Consider the following 19,148-nt stretch of genomic DNA (forward strand, 5'->3'; position numbering starts at 1 on the left):
ACAAAAGAAGGGGGAACAAAAGACCTATAATAACAAATCCAAAACAATTACCAAAATGGCAATAAGAGCATACATATCTATAATTACCTTAAATGTAAACAGACTAAACACTCCAAGCAAAAGACAGAGTGGCTGAATGGATACAAAAATAAGATGCATGTATATGCTGCCTACAAAAGACTCATTTCACATCTAGAGACACATAAAGAATGAAAGTGAGGGGATGAAACAAGTATTGCATGCAAACGGAAATCAAAGAAAGTCAGAGTAGCAATACTTACATCAGACAAAACAGACGTTAAAACTAAAATACAGACTGTTACAAGAGACAAAGAACACTACATAATGATCAAGGGATCAATCCAAGATATAACAATTGTAAATATATACGTACCCAACATAGGAGAACCTCGGTAAATAAGGTAAATATTAACATAAAAGGAGAACAGTAACATAGTAATAGTAGAGGCTTTAACACCTCGCTTACATCAATGGACATCCAGACAGAATATCTATAAAGAAACACAGGCCTTGAATAACACATTCAACCAAATGGACTGAATTAATATATAGAGAGCATTCCATCCAAAAGCAGAACACATGCTTTTCAAGTGCACATAGAACATTGCCCTAGACAGATCACATGCTATGCCACAGAACAAGCCTTGGTAAATTTAAGAAAACTGAAATCATATCAAGCTTCTTTTCTGATCACAATGCTATGAGACTAGAAACCAACTACAAGAAAAAAAATGCAAAAAATAAACACATGGAGGCTAAACAATATGCCACTAAACAACCAATGGACCACTGAAGAAGACAGAGGAAATCAAGAAATACCTAGATACAAATAAAAATGAATACACAAAGATCCAAACTTATGCAATGCAGCAAAAGCAGTTCTAAGAGGGAAGCTTATAGTGATACAAGCTTACCTTGGTAAACAAGAAAAATGTCAAATAAACAACATAATTTTACACGTAAAGAAACTAGATAAAGAAGAAAAAATGAATTCCAAAGTTAGTATAAGGAAATCATAAAGATCAGAGAAGTTAATGAAATAGAGACTAAAAAAATAGAAAAGATCAATGTAATTAAAAGCTGGTTCTTTGAAAAGATAAACAAAATTGATAAACATTTCGCCAGCCTCATCAAGAAAGAGGGCCCAAATCAATAAATTCAGAAATAAAAAAAGTTACCACTGGGGGCTTCCCTGGTGGCGCAGTGGTTGAGGATCCACCTGCCAATGCAGGGGACACGGGTTCGTGCCCCGGTCTGGGAAGATCCCACATGCCGCGGAGCGGCTGGGCCCGTGAGCCATGGCCGCTGAGCCTGCGTGTCCGGAGCCTGTGCTCCGCAACGGGAGAGGCCACAACAGTGAGAGGCCTGCGTACCACACACACACACACACACACACACACACAAAAACAAACAAACAAACAAACAAACAAACAAACAAAAAAGTTACCACTGGCACCACAGAAATAGAAAAGATCCTAAGAGACTATTACAAGCAACTTTACATCAATAAAATGAAAACAATCTCATTTACCGTCACGTCAAAAAGAATAAAATACCTAGGAATAAACCTACCTAAGGAAGCAAAAGACTTGTAATACCAAAACTATAAGACTGATGAAAGAAATTGAAGACAACACAAACAGATGGAAAGATATACCGTGTTCTTGTATTGGAAGAATCAATATTGTTAAAATGACCATACTACCCAAAGCAAGGTACAGATTAAGTGCAATCCTTATTGAATTATCAATGGTATTTTTCACAGAAGTAGAACAAATCATTTTAAACTTTGTACAGAGATACAAAAGCCCCCAAATAGCCAAGACAATCTTGAGAAAAAAGAACAGAGCTAGAAGAGTCATGCTCCCTGGCTTCAGACTATACTACAAAGCTACAGTAATCAAAACAGTACAGTCCTGGCACAAAAAGAGAAAAATAGATAAATGGAACAGGATAGAAAGAGAAATAAACCCATGCACCTACGGTCAATTAATCTATGACAAAGGAGGCATGAATACACAATGGAGAAAAGACAGTGTATGTATGTACACACATGTACACACACACATGTACACACACACACACACACACACACACAGAGAAATACTATTCAGCCATAAAAAAGAATGAAATAATGCCATTTTCAGCAACATGGATGGACCTAGAGATTACCATACTAGGTGAAGTAAATCAGACAAGACAGACAAATATCATATGATATCACTTATATGTGGATTCTAAAAAAATGATACAAATGAACTTATTTACAAAACAGTAATAGACTCACAGACATAGAAAACAAACTTATGGTTACCAAAGGGAAAAGGGAGGGGGGAGGGATAAATTAGAAGTTTGGGATTAGCAGATATAAACTAATAAACAATATAAACAATGACATAGATAAATAGATAAACAATGAGGTCCTACTGTATCACACACGGAACTGTATTCAATATCCTGTAATAAATAGAATATGAAAAAGACTATGTATATATATGTACATCTGAATCACTTTGCAGTACACCAGAAACTAACACAATGTTGTAAACCAACTATACTTCAATTTAAAAAAAAAAGATATTGCAAGGACAGAGAGTCTCTTATTCCATTCTGCACCACGATTCTTATCTGTGTGATTCCTTATTGGCTTTCCAAAGTTTCTATGAGAAATACATAGAAATAAAAACACATAAAAATAATTATACACAAAGAGTAAGTGGGATTTATTCCAGGTATGCAAGGTTAATTCAACATTGCTAAAGCAATTAATGTAATTTACAACATCAACAGGATAAAGAAGAAATATCTTCTTTGCAGAAAAAGCATTTGACAACATCCACTCATGATAAAGAATTTCAGCAAACTAGAACTATAAGGGACCTTTTTAACTCAGTAAAAAAAAAAAAATCTATAGATAACATCATTTTTAATACTAAGAAACTAGATAGATGCTTTCCCACTAAGATCAAGAACAATGCAAGAATCACCACTGCTAGTCAACATCATATAGTAAGACAAGAAAAGAAAAGGTACACAGGAAGGAAAGAGTAAAAATGTCTCTGTTTGCAGATGGCATGACCGTGTATGTAGAAAATCCCAAAGAATCTACACACACAATAGGTACTATTGGAATCAATAAGGTACTGAAGCAAGGGTGCAGGTTTTATATATATATACACATATATATGTATATGTATATATATATATAAGGAAAGAGACAGAGAGAGAGAGAGGAGAGAGAGAGAGAGAAAGGGAGAGAGATAGAGAAAGAGAGAGGGAGGGAGGGAGGGAGGGAGGGAGAGAGAGAGAGGTTAGTATTACCAATGTCAATTGCTTTCTTGTGCCAGTAACAAACAACTGGAATTCGGAATTAAAAATATAATACCATTTACATTAGTATCAAAAAAAACCCCACAAAAAATGTATGTATAAATCTAACAAAATATGTATAAGATCTATATGAGGTAACTATAAAATTATGATGAAAGAAATCACAGAGGATCTAAATAAATGGAGAGATATTCCATGAATATGGATAGGAAGACTCAATAGTGTTAAGGTATCAGTTCTTCCAATCCTGACTTACAGATTCAATGTAATCCCAATCAAAATTATAGTAAGTTATTTTAAGGATATAATAAGCTGATTTTAAAGTTTACATGAAAAGGCAGAAGACACAGAACAGCCAATACAATACTGAACAGGAACAAAGCTGGAGGTCAGAAACTACCCCACTTCAAGACTTACTATTAAGATAACAGATAATAATGCAGTGTGATAATGGGGAAAGAACAGAAAAACAAATCAATGGAACAGAATAGAGAGCTCAGATATAGACCCACATAAATATAGTCAACTAATTTGTGACAAAGAAGCAAAAGCAATTCAAAAGAGAAAGAAGTCTTTCTCCGCTTCTCAACAAATGGTGTGGAACAACTAGACATCTGCAGGCAAAAAAATAACTTGACATACACCTTATACTTTCCACGCAAAATGGATCAGAGACCTATACGTAAAACACAAAACTATAAGAATTCTAAAAAGGAACATAGGAAAAATGTAGGTGCCCTCGGGTTTGGCAGTGAATTTTTGGATACAACACCAAAAGTATGAACCATGAAAGAAAATGTGATAAAATGGACTTTATTTAAAGTAAAATTTTCTGTTCTGCAAAAGACACCATTAAGAGAATGAAGACAAGCCACAAAATGAGAAAAAATATTTGCAAAACACATATCTGATAAAAGACTGGTATCCAAAATATACAAAGAACTCTTAAAATTCTACTATAAGAAAATAAGCAATCCAACTTAAAAATGTACAAAAGATCTGGACACACAACTCAACAAATAAGACATAGAGATTGCAAATGAGCATAAGAAAAGATGTTCAATATCATGTATCACTAGGGAATTGCACATTAAAACAACAATCTACAACTGTCAGAATGACTAAATCCAAAACAATGACAAGACCAATGCTGATGAGGACATGGAGTAATTAGAACTCTGATTTATTGCTGACTGGAGTGCAAAATGATAGCTATACCCACTTTGGTAGACAGGTGGGCAGTTTCTTACAAAACTAAATGTACTCTTACACATAATCCAGCAATCATGCACCTTGGTATTTACCCAAGTGAACTGAAGACTTATGTCCACACAAAGACCTGCACCTGAATGTTTATGACAACTTCATTCATAATTGCCAAAACTTCGAAGCAACCAAGGTGCCCTTCAGTAGGTATATGGATAAACAAACTGTGATACATCCATAAGATGAAATATTCAGCGCTAAAAGGAAATGCGCTATCAAGCCATGAAGAGAAATAGAGGAAACTTACAGGCATATTGCTAAGGGAAAAAGCAAATCTGAAAAGGGCACACACTGTATGATTCTAACCATATGACAATTTGGAAAAAGCAAAACTAAGGAGATAATGAAAAATCAGTGGTTGCCAAGAGTTCAAGGCATGCATGGGAGCACAGGGGACTTTGGAGCAGTTAAACTATTCTGTATGATGCTGTCATTGTGGATATATGTCATTATACATTTGTCAAAACCCATAACGTTCAATTCAAAGAGTGAACCTTAATGTAAACTATACACTTTGATTAATAATAATGCATCAATACTGGTTCATCAGTTGCAACAAATGTACCACACTAAGGCAAAATGTTAATAATAAGGGAAACTAGGTTAATGATAAGAGAAACTGGGTGAGTGTGGATATATAGCAATTCGTTGTACTATACACTCAATTTTTCTGGAAAACAAACAAAAAAAACCCCCACATCCATTAAAAAATTTCAAAGAAAAAAAAGGCACAATCAAAGGCACAATTTGTGAAAACACCAGGTAGGAATACAAGCTTATAGAAGATTTGTGAAAATGAAATGTAAGCACAAAAGATAATCAGTTCAAGTCAGTGAGACAGACAATCTATAAAATGAAGTAAAAAAAATAAAATGTATGGGCAAAATCTGCTTTAGCAGATTGTGACCCTACAGGAATATTTGTAAAACAATAGATGGTAATTCAAGGGGAATGTTAGCTACTTTAAAACTACTTTAAAATTAATTGATCTGTTTTTGTTGTTTTTAAAGAAATCAGATGATTGAAGAACATTTATATAGGGAATGAGAAAATTTTTTATATTTTATTTTCTCCTGTCAACACTGATCATGGCATTATTCAGGAACATAGCTCCCTGAGGCTGGAAGATATCTGCAATATAAAGCAAATAAGCATCATATCATTTTATACAAGTACTTAATACATTGGAAAGATGCTAGCTAGCTACATGTTATTTCTTTTAAAAGAATACAACAAACTTTTTGATACAGCTTTGTTAATAAATGTACAGAAACACACGTAAAAAACACTAAAATTGCATATATCAACATCTTAACAGATTTATAGGTATAGGGATTTTAGGTAATTTAAATTTTTTCTGATCATTTTTACACTGAATGTATATTACTTTTTGGTAACTTACAAAATAATTATCTTGTGTATTTAAATTAAATAATATATCTTATAATTTGAGTATACAGAATAATCAGTGCTGTGACAGTAAAAAACTGTATAAAAATGTATGTCACATATATAAAACTTATTTCAACATAAAATTTTAAATACATTAGGCCCATGAGACATTGCATCAGAGTGGTGCTATAACACAACTGGACATGATACAAACCACCCAGCTTTTAGAGAAAATATTTTTGGTATTTACTCATTATAAAGTAGGTTGACCCAGACGTATATTGAACTAGAAATGATTGTGTTGAGAACAATATACGTTGACATTTCTGGGTCATCTACATAAAAATATGTATATTTTTTAAATTGCAGAAAGATGAAAGCCCTAAGGAAATGTGAAAATGTGCATATGTGTGCCAAAAGAAAAGCTAACACACTTAGAATTTTAATCTTGCCAAGTCTGACTTCAACCTTTCAGTCAAAATGTCATAGTAAATTTCAATTCCAATATTAATCAAGGAAGCAGTATAAAATATAAAAGACTAAGATTTTGTTGTATTTTTATGGAGGTGAGAAGGGAGACAGAGAAGAATGTGAGATTAAGGAGAAAAAAATTAGGAAAAACTAACCACCCCAACAAATGCTTGCTTGAAGATAAGCATTTAAGGCAGATTGGGACTGAAAAGGGGGAAACAAATTGAAATAAAAGGATGGGGAACAACTGTCTGTTCCATATTTCATTTACCTCCTAGTTTACAATGGTCAACTCACATTTTATTTTCCCATTAAAGCATCAGTAAAATATACAAAGCTATCCAGACTCATCAGCCAATCCTGTTCAAATAAGATGAACACATAACATCAAGGTCACTTAATAACCAGTATTTTAATTTCGGCTAGAATTCATTGACAAAGCCATCTCCAAAAGACCTGCAGTGCTAAAATGGTTAAAATTAAACAGAACCTCTATTCCACTCCATCAGAACACAAAGCGGGTCTATGTATATATAATGAATCCCCAATTCCCTCTGTTATATATTTGCATGCCATGGCTACAAATGAAGACGGATATAGGCGTGCCCTACCAGCAGCTCAGATACCATAAGGGCGTTGCCAAAATGATGAACAGCTCTTGGTAAAGTTCCCAACAAAACAAAGTACTATTTTCCCTCAAATTACTCAGTAATTGCATTTGTGGAAAATTTCAGTGTACGTTAAAACCCTGCAAAAATACTATGTGTTTATTTTAAAAATGGAGTACTAGGCTCAAATCATAATGTTCTTTTTTTTTTTAACCCATGTAAACATCCTGGGAGACGTGGGAAAGGCACATGCAGGCACAGAGCCGTTCTTCCTCATGCTGGACCACTCCGAGCACGGCAGGCAGTCTATCCTGGCCCCTGCCCTCTCTGGGACTGGCTGCCATCCTTGGGACCAGAAATGCCCCACAAACACCCCATAGGAGGCAGTCCCACCTCCACTAGAAACCACAGACCTAAGGTGAATAAAGGATTGTTTGAGGAACATTTTAGATTTTAACAGCAGAAACACATTCCCCAAAACAGAATTAGCAGACTATTATGTGTTCATCCCTAAACCATTCAACGCAAAAATATTTTCAATTTCTTTAAACAATTCGTGGCCAAGTTGTGGTTAAAAATAGCACAACCCCACAAAGATATATTCAGATACACGGTCCTCTGCTGATGTTTTGTGACTAGAGTTTCACCACAAAGAAAGCATTTCAAATAATAGTTAAAGACTTGTCATATGGAAACAATATTTGCTTATTCCTGCCTAGGGCAGGAATATATATCTATATCTATATATAAATAAATAACTATATATATAAATATAAAAATAAATGTTAAAATATATATATATATATATATATATATATATATATATATATATATATATATATATAGAAAGAGAGAGAATGTTGAGATTCCTGAGCTCTGCTTTCACCTGGTTCTCAGAGCACTGGAAATCAGGCTTATACCCTGGAGCAGGACTTCTCATGATAGGCAGTACTGACATTTTGAACTGGATAACTGTCTGTTGTGGGTGGCTGCCCTGTGCATCGTAGGATTTTCAACAGCACCTGCAGCATCTACCCACCTGTTTTCAGTAGGAACCCATTCTTAATAATCAAATGTGTCTCTTAGGCATTGCCAAATGTCCCCTGGGGAGATCTTATTGCCACAGCTGAGAACCACTGACTTATAGGCAGAAGACTGGAAAATCCTTCTTGTTGGACTCTTACTGGCCCAAGAGAAAAAGCTTCCAAATACCTAAAGAAATTGATATCAGGGTTTTCCCCCCTAAATATGTCCCAGCCAAATCTTTCACAGTGAGAAACATCAATAGCTAGTAAACCCTAGCTAAGTTAAGAGAGACATGAAATATGCCCCTTACATAAATTTGAACACAGAATCAAGAATCACAACAGAGCTGAGGAAAGCCTCTAAAATGAGACTAAAATATACCAACAGAAAGAATAACTTAGAAAACACAGAGCACGCAGGGAGAAATAAACCTCAAAACAAAACTTTAAATCCATAAAGAGAAAAAAAATACCAGAATGCTTTGGAAAAAAATACAAAGATCAAAAAAAGGTATTCAAAATTAAAAATATGATTAAGAGAAATGGAAGTTTCAAGGCTTGAAAAATCAAGTAAATTTCCCAGAAAGTGAAAAGCAAAAGACGGAAAAAGATGAAAAATAGGAGAAAAGAAATAGGTCCAGGTGTACAATATCTAATTGCAGTTACAGAAAACACAGAGGGAAGGGAATTACACAAAATGTATCAGAAACTTTCTCAGAGCTGAGGCATACAGGTTGCCAGACTGAAAGAATACATGAAATGCGCAGCAAAGTAGATTTCTATAGACTCATAAGTCACCTCACATTACTGTGACATTTCAGAACACTGAGTAAAACAAAGAGAAGATTCTATAAGTTTCAGACAAAAAGGTTGTAGAGGCTTCCATAGGGGAGAAGAAAGTAAAGTGCAGTGTTAAAAATAAGAATGGCTTCAAACTTTATATCAAACACTAAGAGTTCTTTCTCAAATCTGAAGAGAAACATTACCAATTTAGAATTCTACATCCAGTCAAACTAATAGGGTACAGTAAAGACATTTACAGGAACATAATGCCTCACAGCATTTACCTCTAAAATACCCAATAAATTTTTGAAAAAAATGCTCAACCCCATTAATAACCAGGATCTGCAAATCAAAACAATAACCTAAAGCTACCTTCATCAGGTCGGCAAAAACAAAAAATATCAACTGTTATGAAAACTGTAGAAAAAAGGAACTATCATACATTGTTGGTGGGAGTCTAAATTTATATATTCGCTTTGGAAAGTTTGGCATAATCTACACTCTACAGAAATGCATGCTACGTACATAAAATACATGCGTAAGAACATTCACAGAAGCATTATTTCTAAGCACTAAAAACTGGACACAATCCAAATGTCCATAATACTAGACTAGTTAAATTGTGGTTTATTCATAAAAAGACTTACTACACTTACTATACTATAAACATTACTATACAACAATGCAAATATGTGAACTAAAGCTGTTAACAGGATTAAAAATTTCAACATGGGAGAAAAACTATACGTAATTCAATTACATACAGGTTAAAAACAGGCAAAATTAATGTATATTGTTTAGGAATGCTGACAAAGATGGGTAAAAAATACTTGAAATAAAAGTAGGAAATCATTACCATAAAAATCCAGACAATCCCAATTAACCTTTGGGTGTGGTGAGCAGAAAGGAATGAATAAGAATGAATGGGAGGACGGAGAGGGTGCCAGCAATGTTCTAATTCTTCACTTTGGTGGTGATTACAGTGTTCACTTTATAATTATTCATTATACTGTACATCTATGATTTGTGCATTTTTGCACATTTTGTTCACTTTATATCTATTCATTATACTGCATATCTATGATCTGTACACTTTTTTGCACATTTAGTATTTTGCCATTAAAAAAGATTTAAAAATTGTTATCTAAGGCACTTTTATGGGTCTGCTATAATTTTCTTCGTTCTAAAGTGGCAAACATTTGGTTCCAATATAAACAAAACTTTAAGGCACAGGAGTTTTTATTCCATTTGACAACATTACTGCACACACAGAAAGTGGTAAAAGCACTAGTCAATGATGCATAAATAGAATCCACTGTCAAAACATACAAGAAAAATAAGTAGGAACTTTAACTGAGTACCCTAAAGGAACCACTACAGAATTAAATAATACCAACACAATAAACATGAGGAATTTCAGATTCTCGGTCTTAAAAGAAACTATACATGGGTCATAATCTTTCAAAGCACCTTTACAAAGGAAGATAACTGAAAGACTGGAATGGTTTTAGGTATGATATTGACTGAATGTGAAAAAGAAACGGTGCTACTTTACAAAAAAAACCTTTATTAATGAAAATCCATGAATCCTTTCTTAAATACTCTTAATTAACATGAGGGAAACTATTCCCAGCAAAAATAGTAGTAGCATTCAGTTGAGAAATCAAAGGCTCTAAATCCGAGGCTAATAACCAAAGACATTTAAAATACCTTTTTAAAAAATCTGTTATCTACAGAAGGGGCAAACTTCGATGATGTCCCTTCTCTCTCAACCATGACACACACTATCAAGGGTTACACAATCTCACATGCCCTTCTGAGAACAGCCACAGTCGTTGTGTTGCGGCAGCAAGGCAAGACACGGAGGGAAGTTCCACTGAAGAATTCCCAGCTTGCTCCCTCCCCAAAGCCTCTCCAGAATTCCAGGGAGGGAGGTCAGCCAAGTAAGGGCTGATGGTCCTCACACCCCATATAAACAATGCGTCTAATGCCAGAAGTTGTCAAAATTCACACAGCTTGTCTCTCTCCCTGGACAGGTGCCCCGCTCTGAGCTGAAGAAGCAGTTACCAGAGTCATCTAATGAGGCTCCTGAGATCCCACTCCTCACTTACACCTGGACCATCACATTCCTCACCATCACCGGGGTGTAGTCACCACCTGCCACAGATCTACTCTCATCAGGACGCCAGACGCTCGTCAAGCATTCGTCGCCGGCTGGCTCACAGGAAAGCCACGAGACGGAAGCAGCCCGCCTAGTTTCTGGCCTGTCTGGCCTAAACAAGCCTGCCCCCCTTCCCGCATTCCCAGTCTCCACACCCTTCCGTCCTCCCCTTTTCGATTCGCTTTTCGCCACTGGCGCCCACGGCTCTGAGGCCTGCCTACGCCATGTTACCTCTCACGCAAAAGCCTACCCTTATCAGGGCAGAGCAGGATTCTGGAGACCGCGTGAATTCCTTCACAGGCTCCTCTCGCCGCGTTCTCTATACCGCTTCACCTGCTGCTGCCAACGTTACACCAAGACTCCCGGCATGCCCTGCGCAGGCACCGCCTCTCCCATTCCGCCCCCCTCCCGCACAAACACGTGACCTCCTTTCGCCTCCGTCCACGCCCACTTCCGTTTCTCCACTTTCCCTTAGGGGGGAGGAGGGGACTGGGGGCGTTAAAGAGTAGCGACTTCCTCCTACTCCCCGCCCCCGCCTCTCTACCCGCCCCCTCCGCCCCGCGCTACAATGTCTTCCGGGTCGCGATCGCCTCGGAGCCTTCTGGGAAACCATCTCATTTCCTCCCCTCCCCCTCCTCCTGCCTTCAACCAACCAGCCTCCCGTCAGAGAGAGACATGCGCAGTGAGTGCCTCCCGTCTCTTCTACCCGAACCCCCCCTCCCCCCCCAAGCAGAGAGACCCCAGCAGCAGCAGCAGCTGATGATGAAGAGAGAGGCAGTGGCAGAGGGGGGGCACCTTTTATTTCTATTTTTAAAGGGACAGGACACTAATTTTACCCCACTTCAACCTTGAATTGAGGGGGGTGGGGGGAAGGCGGCTGAGTTCCTTCCCCCACCCTCCAGCCCTGAGACCTGAGAGGGGGATTGAGCCTGAGAGAGAAGGAGAAGGAGTTTCTTCTTCTTCGAAAATCCCCATCCACGACTCCTACCCCCTCACCCCTCCACTAGCCTCCCTCCCGAGCCCCCTCCATCCTCCTCCTCTTTGGCCGTGAAAGGAGAGAAAGAGACCAAAAGCCTCTTAGCAACACAGACCCTTCGCTGCTGCTGCTGCTGCTGCTGCTGCTGTTGCTGCTGCTGCTGCTGCTGTTGCTGCTGCTGCTGCTACTGCTACTGCTGCTGCTGCTTGGCCCTGGCTGGAGACATCTCACTACACCCGGGAGCAGCCACTTCCCCAGCTCTCCTCCTCCTTCGCCTCCTCCTCCTCCTCCACTCCCCCCCCTTTATTACCCTTTGTGTCATCCTCCACAGCTCCAGGGAAGGCACTCAAAAGTGGGGGGCAGGAAAGGTAAGTGTGTCTGTGGGGGCTTCATTGCCTTCCTCTGGCTCTGACTTTAACTCCGGGGCAACAGTAGCACCAAACCACATACGCAGTGGAGCTCCGGGGTGAGGAGGGGGTGGTGCTGGGGGGGCAGTGAAGGAGGGGCTGGAGTGGGGAGGGGTGTGTGAGGTGGGTGCCCATCCTGTCAGAGTAGGAAGGGTACTTTTCATTTTTATTTGCTGTTGTCAAAAGTGGTTTCTCTCCTCCAGCTAACATCTGATTGTGTCTTGCTCCAGTGGGGGAGAATACAAAAACAACCCCCTCCTTCCTCCAATGAGGCGCCAGGGAAAGAGACAGAAAGAGGCACACTTTCTAGATGTCACTTTAAAAAAAGCATTTGGAGAGCTTTTTTCCTTTTTCCCTAGGAAAAGCTCCACTGCATTTGTTTCTGAGTGGGAAAATGTCGGGATCTGGATTGTATCGGAACTGCTTATCCATTTGTAGACCTGAGTGTTTTACCCTTTTTGGTTCTGTGTGTGATTTGGATATTGACTTCAGTGTTGGAACAGACTTGATTGGTTTTTGCTTTCTGGGTTTAATTTTCCTTTTTTTCGTTTTGTCTGACTTGCATAGAAAATTTCAAATTTTTGGTTGATAGAGGCCTTTGGTTAGGTTTTGACTTGTATTATTGCTTTTTTTGTTAAATGTTTGTTTCATATATCAGCATATAAAGTTCAAAGCTTAAAATGCTTAAAGTTTTAATACCACTGGTATTGTTTCTCCCTATATACGTTCCAGGTATTTATTTTACATAAGATGAAAATATTATCTGTTTCATAATCAATCTGGGTATTTTTCTAATCTTTGTAACTTGTCTGAACAAAGTAATCCCCATTGAAAACTTTTATGTTGTCTGGCTTCATGGAAGGCCAAACCTCTCCATCAGTAGTTTGCTGGATTGGTACCACTTTCAGTTTTAACTGAATTATTTATTTACTGTTGTAAATTGAGATGAGTTTTTCATCTCTTGGGGGTACTGAACCAAACTGCTCAGTATATGTGAAAGGAGACAAATTTCTAAAATATGTTTTCATGAGTCAAAGAAATCATGATGTAGTTAGAATATGCATTGTAGTGAGATATTAATTGAAAGATAAATCTAAATTCAGGTTTATAGATTAACAGTCTTGATAAAAGTGTTCTTCATTTTTACTTGGTATGTTCTTAGTGAATGGTTTTCAAATTCAGTACTGTATTTGATTTCAGAAATGCTAGAAAGTATATTTCTGATGTAGGCCTTTTACTAGGGCTTACATTGGAAAGTGGTATTTTGTTTTATATGTACATTTCTTTATCCTTTCCTTAAAGATGGATGCACACATTCACACACACACATTCCCTCTCTCCTTCCCCCCCCCTCACACACACACACACACACACACACACACACACACACACACACACACCCTTTTTTGAAACTGCATTGGTATCTCTGATCCCATAATTTATGTCAGCAAAAAATATTCTGCTGTAAAGTAGCAATTTTGTGATCAGACTGGCAATGTGAAAACAGCAATTTGATCAACTAGAAAGGATTGAAGAAAAATAAATCTAGAAGGATATTTGACATAAATATTAGAAAGACATGATAATACTTTTAATTTTTCGTTTTCTTGATGGTAAAGCCAAAACAAAATATACTTACATTTTACCGACAGAAAAGCATTGCGTATGTAGAAACTTGTTCTGTAAAATTTTAATTACCAACTGTGTGCAAAAGTAGACATTTACACATGGGGGGGGAAAGCTGTGTAACAGTAAACAACATGGTCCTGTTTCCCTCCTTTCTGTTATAAATTTCAACAATTTCTTACCTTTCTCTGAGGTGTAATTGGTGCAGTTAAGCAGAAATCTGTGCCAAGTTCAAGTTTGTCTCCCAATAATACTATTCCAGGTCCACCTAGGATTTCTTGTCCTCACCTTAATATACCTCAGGAACCTTAACATAAAAGATGGAAAGTAGAACTTAGTGAAGAAATCACTTAAGTAAAGCGAATTGTGTAGGTAACTGGGGTGGTAATTTCCTAGTAGGCAACAGAGTGAAAATTTACAGCTTGATTATAATACCTTTACTTACTTTCTGTTTTCCTTTGAAAACATTTCTTACCCACCACCCCCAGGGTAACCCTATATGGTTTGAAGATTCCAGACCTCCTCTAAGTTGGATAATGACTTACCTTTAGGAATCTGTTTATTTTTATTATGGCTTATTTTTAAAGTATTAAGATATATTTTAGAATTGTAATTTTCAGCTTGGTGATATCTTGGAGGTCACTTTATCCAACTCTTCATTTTCCATATTGCTGAAGTTCAGAGAGTTTGAGGAACTTGTGCATAGTTCCAAGGCCTGTAAGTGGATGTACATGGACCAGAGAACTCTGGTCTCTTGACATTCACTGTGCTGCACTACCTCATATTCTTTTGTCAGCAATGAAACTTGTGCACAGTTCTGTGTATGGCACTTAAGGGTTTTATATGGGGGCCTATACTAAGAATATTAAGGCAAATAGCTATAAAGCCATAATTTTGTCCATTTATAATTCAGTAATTTGTTGTTGATTTTTTTTAGGAGATACTGATTTCTCTCATCTTGGATTATTACTATTTTGAGAATTATTTCAGCTTTCCCTAATGCTTATTTTCCCCCCGCACTTCCAATTAATCAGTGAATACCCTTCTTACTCTTGTATTAAGGATATATATATATATATATATATATGAAGAATGCATATTGTATTATAAATGTTTACTTGTGATTCATGCTTTATGAACTGCTTAAGTAAGACTAAAGATTTTTTTCTTGTTAACATTTATATACCTTGCAGCACAGTGTCCCGTACACAGTAAGCCCTACTGCTTGTTTGTCATAATTGTTATTAGAGTTAGGCATATTTGAATTTTTTGACTCTCAGATGTAGAACTTCTTCCTTTTCTTCCATTTTCCTTTCCTTCCTGCTACAATTTATTCACTACCACGAATATTTTTTTTCTTTATCTTAACTGTGGTTCTCACTTTTTCTAATAGCCAATTTTAATCCTGTTAACAAATAGTACTCATAATAAGTGAAAACATATTCTGTACAGGATGCAATTTGACAAAAGTGATTTATTATTATTATTTTTTTTTGCGGTACGCGGGCCTCTCATTGCTGTGGCCTCTCGCGTTGTGGAGCACAGGCTCCGGATGCGCAGGCTCAGCGGCCATGGCTCACGGGCCCAGCCGCTCCGCAGCATGTGGGATCCTCCCGGACTGGGGCACGAACCCGTGTCCGCTGCATCGGCAGGCGGACTCGCAACCACTGTGCCACCAGGGAAGCCCATAAGTGATTTATTTTAAATAAGGATTGATAAAAAAAACTCCAATTAAGAATGTACTAGTAAATGTTCAGAATACATTTAAATTTTATTTCATTGAGTAGCTGGTACAATAGGTTACTGGAATGATTAGGCTGCTTTTACTATCTCTATAAAGCAACTGATACTTAGGTGACATGTTTCCCTGACTTTGCGTTTTTGGTCCTTACCCAGATAATTATGAACTTTCCAGTTTTCTGTGGATATGAACATTTATTCCTAGTCATCAGTGGGACCCCAGGAGGTCAGCCAGAAGGCCTATGTCCAACTTATGTACTTTTGGAAACTTGTCTGTATTTTGAATGTATGTGCAAAACAGATTGTACTTAATTATTCATTAAACATTTATTGAGCATCTACTGTATGTCAGGCACTCTGCTAGGCATCTGAGAAACAAGTATGGGTCCCTACAATTTAATGTGAAGACATACCTTAATTGTATTCCACAGGCGAATTGGTCATATCTTTATTTGATGTCTCTGCCTAAATAAATTTTATTAACTAAATGGATACTGTTAGGTGGAAAAATGCATGTTTAAAAAGTTTTCATCAGTAACTTTAAAAGTATACTAGAGAGAAAGAGATTTCCTGAATTTCCTTTGCCATTATATACCTTTTAGAATAATATTGATTCACAATTTTTAAAAAGGAGGGGATCCCCTGCTGGTACATTATCTTGTGAAGGTAAATAGACTTCTGAGGGTCAGTCAATTCTGATCTCTGTTACATTCATTCTTAACTTTCTATATTAGTAATAATTATACTTACCGATTATTATAAGTGCCTAGCACTGTGATAAATATTATCAATCTCAGTCAGCCCTTACAGTGCTCCTGTTAACTTTGTAACATTGTCCCCATGTTATAAATGAAGAAACCTGTTACTAACAAAAAAAGATTTTTTCATGTGGCAGCAAAATATTCCATCATAGTAAATTCATGATACTTTCTAATTAAAAACACTTACAATAAAGAGTTTTTATCAGTCAGTAAGTATGCTGGTAAACATTAGTAAAATTATGGCCCCAATAGCTTATTGACAGAGCAATGGAAAATTTCTAAAAATTTACAAGGACAGAAAAACAAACCAAAAAAATCCAATCCTTTATCAGGAACATAGATGCAGACCAGTGTGCAACTTGAAATAAAATATACATAAAGTCAGTCTTCTCTTTGTATGGCAAAAATGACATTTAAGCCTACATATTGAACTTCCTTTGTCTTGCATGGAGTTAAATTTAGTATCTTGTTTCATGAAGTTTGGAGGTTCCAACAATTTGTGACCCAGTGAATATTTACTATAAAAATTTTTATATAACTGTTGATAATGGAAAACCTGTAAATAAAGGGGAATTTATATGGCCTAATGTTTTTGGTGTGTATACATACATACTTTCTGGACCTTCTATCTTACAATATTTTCATAATTATTACATCATGTATATATGATTAAGTTTAATGTACCCTTTTTAGTATTGCTTAATGTCAATTTTTTTTAGTATAAGAATGGACAACTTGTTGGATTCTCTAGATGCCTAAATTATTATATAGCTGTTCTTTAAAGCAGCTACTGAATTAAGATACTTTTTGACCCAGCTAATCAGAATTGATTTTTACATCCTTTGCTTTTAGGAGAAAAGGGTTATTTTTTAAAATTCTATTTTATTAATCAAGTAACTTCCATATCCATCCTAAGTAATGCAATTCATCCTATATGCTTATATTGACTCTATTATCCTATAAACGTTACGCCAAAGCATTATGAGCTGTAGAGTTTGGAAATATGTTTAAATGCTAAAGAACTGTTCTGTGTCATCTATTATTCTTCAGAAAGGAATGTTTATAACGTGATTTCTTGCTTTTATACCAATCTGAATAATTTGTGGGATTGAATAAGTCTGTGATCCTAAATAATCTCCTTAGATAACCTAAAGGTAATTCAGTTAAAAATAGAGATTCTAACTCTTAAGCATCTCTGTTTGAGGTATTTCTATATCATGTTAAGATTTTAGAAGTTGGAATGACTCAGTAGAACTCTTCAGAGAGACAAGGTGCAAGCCAGGCTTAACATATATTAAGGTATATCTTCTAATGTAGCTAGACATAACAGAAAAGAAAATCACTAATGATACACCTGGTGAAAAGCATATACTTCATTCATAGTTGGTTGTGAGTAATTCTGGTTTGAGTCCTTATTTCACTTGACTTATATAACCTTTTCTTAGAGAAGTTGTAATTAAATTCTGTGATTTTTCCATGTATTCAAAGCTACTGTTTTCTATACACGCAGTTCAGAAGTGTCTACTAATCTATTTACCACGAATTAACTTAACCCATACATTCTTAATATTACTAGTATCTAAAAATAATAATCTAGGCTCACTGGTGTTGGGGGAGGGAAATGTTAAGTGACATCAAAATATTTAGGAAATCACTTACATGTTCCAGTAATGACAGAAATTTAGAGGCTTTTTTAAACATTATTCTGAAATCATTTTCCTTCTTCCACATTTGTCACACAGGAGTTTGTGCTGAAGGATTTCTTGGCCATTTTAGAGACTGTAATCTAGTTAAAAGGTTTGTTTATGCTTCCCATCTCTGTTCTGCTGATGGTATTAGAATGCAGGCCAGAGCCAGACATCTAACTGTTTATAACATTCAAACTTCAATTAAAGCTACAGTGTTCTGTTCACTATATATCAGAAAGCTCTTACAGATGCAAATACCGCCAGTAATAATGGCAGTGATTTTGTGTAGCCATAGGCTTTCCTAAATCATGCCACTCCTTATGAATTCCTTTTTTTTATTTAGGAAGTATTAACATTTAATTATTTCATAGAAGTCTAAAAGTGATGCTCTTTTTATTCTAGAATTAGTATAGCATTTCCTTCAACAATCGTTTTTGATAATAAAACCTAGCAGCTTATATTATTGCATATCTTATTAAAATGATCCAGTTTAGCTCTTTTAACATTAGTAAATTCTTAGTTAAGTGTTAGTTTGCTATCCAATTGATTTGACTCCTGATTCTAGTTTGAAGAACATAGCAGTATTTTGTCTATTAGAAAACAAAAGCAGCAGTCATATTACTAAAGTATTTTTATATGTATGAGAGGTGACTAGATCCACATAATACATATTTTAATTTAATCTTATGTTGCCTTTCTGGTCTGCTGCTCATACTGTTTGTGGTTTCTGTGTTTAAGTACGTTGATAAACTGTTTTTAAAATTTTTTAAGCTGTTAAGAATTCTCTGAAAACATTTTTTCAGCAGCTTCTCTGTTTTTTGTAGTTTACCTCAGTGAGTCAGAAAAAGAATTGTGTATGTGTCTAATTTTCTATTAGTAGGCAGATTTCCTAT

At 36.3% G+C, this 19,148-nt stretch overlaps 2 protein-coding genes across 8 annotated transcripts in view; one reads left to right on the plus strand and one right to left on the minus strand.

The window, feature by feature from the left end:
* ORC4 (origin recognition complex subunit 4) overlaps positions 1-11,609 on the minus strand; it is a 93,507-nt gene extending 81,898 nt beyond the window's left edge. Inside the window, exon 1 of one of the 2 annotated variants that reach the window (XM_067025979.1) lies at positions 11,308-11,609. The gene's annotated coding sequence lies outside the window, so the exon portion shown is untranslated. Of the gene's footprint in view, positions 1-11,288 lie in introns of both variants that reach the window. The other variant, XM_059054326.2, reaches the window with a different exon arrangement.
* A 175-nt stretch (positions 11,610-11,784) lies between these two features.
* The window catches only part of MBD5 (methyl-CpG binding domain protein 5), a 396,020-nt gene continuing 388,656 nt past the window's right edge, over positions 11,785-19,148 (plus strand). For all 6 annotated transcript variants that reach the window (XM_067025972.1, XM_067025973.1, XM_067025974.1 and 3 more), the window contains exon 1: positions 11,785-12,401. The gene's annotated coding sequence lies outside the window, so the exon portion shown is untranslated. The remainder of the gene's footprint in view (positions 12,402-19,148) is intronic.

The sequence above is a fragment of the Kogia breviceps genome, chromosome 2, assembly GCF_026419965.1.
Source record: "Kogia breviceps isolate mKogBre1 chromosome 2, mKogBre1 haplotype 1, whole genome shotgun sequence".
In the NCBI taxonomy this organism is placed as follows: domain Eukaryota; kingdom Metazoa; phylum Chordata; class Mammalia; order Artiodactyla; family Physeteridae; genus Kogia; species Kogia breviceps.